Source organism: Hemicordylus capensis, chromosome 1 (genome assembly GCF_027244095.1).
Source record: "Hemicordylus capensis ecotype Gifberg chromosome 1, rHemCap1.1.pri, whole genome shotgun sequence".
NCBI classification, from domain to species: domain Eukaryota; kingdom Metazoa; phylum Chordata; class Lepidosauria; order Squamata; family Cordylidae; genus Hemicordylus; species Hemicordylus capensis.
The window spans coordinates 428,503,629-428,504,556 of record NC_069657.1 but is presented as its reverse complement, the minus strand read 5'-3'; positions in this window follow the sequence as shown (position 1 = coordinate 428,504,556).

Sequence of the window (928 nt, the reverse complement as noted above, 5' to 3'; positions counted from 1 at the left end):
TGCAAAAGAAAGAAAAAAAGGTGACAAAGGGAGAACAAAATGATGAATGCCAAATGAATTGATTTTATTGAAAATGTCACCAGAAATCATGTGTGGGGGGCTTGGTTTACATGGAGAAGATGATTGGGTGATTTTTTGAAATGAAACGAATGAATTATTATCATCTTATGTTCATCTTGATTGTGGTCACTGTTGATGTTGGCTGATGGCAAAAAACCCAAAACCATCAGAATAGCAATGAACTGGCTGCCAACACAACATATTGATTGATAACTGTGCAGGGGGGGAATTGGGTCTGTGTGTGTGTGTGTGGTGCAGGCTCAGTCTGTCTCTTCCTGTTGTGTGTCTGTCTGTCTGTCTGTCTGTGTGAATGGATGCCTAGCACTGTCTCTGTGTGTGGATGCTTTCTGTGTGTAGTGTGGTGTGTGTCTGTCTACATGTTTTTTTTCCTCCCCCCCATGCCTCCCTCCATCCTTCCCCTCTCATCCTCTCCCCTTCCTCTTCACCACCTTCCATCCTCCCTCCCTTCCAGCCCACCACCGCCTCACCTGCCCCCAACCCCGGTCTGGCAGATGATGAGAGTCTGGTCTCTCCCACCGAAGCACACACGTGAGCACGTGTGTGCACAAATATGTGGCTGACCAACTCTGAGCCGGACCCTCCCCCCTTCAATCCCCTCTACATCCCTCTCCCCCTCCCCTTTCCTCCCCCCTGCCTCCCAGCCTCCCTCCCTGCCTCCCTCCCCCCTCCTAGCTAGCAGCGCACACATACACACACAAAACACCTGTGGTGGCAAACACCACCAGCACACATGCACTCACACTGGTGCCACCACCTCTGCCTTGGGCCTCTGTGTCCTTGAGCAGATATGTGGTGGTGGACCAGAGAAGCATTTCTTTCCAGCAAGGCAAAAGGCATGCACTCACTG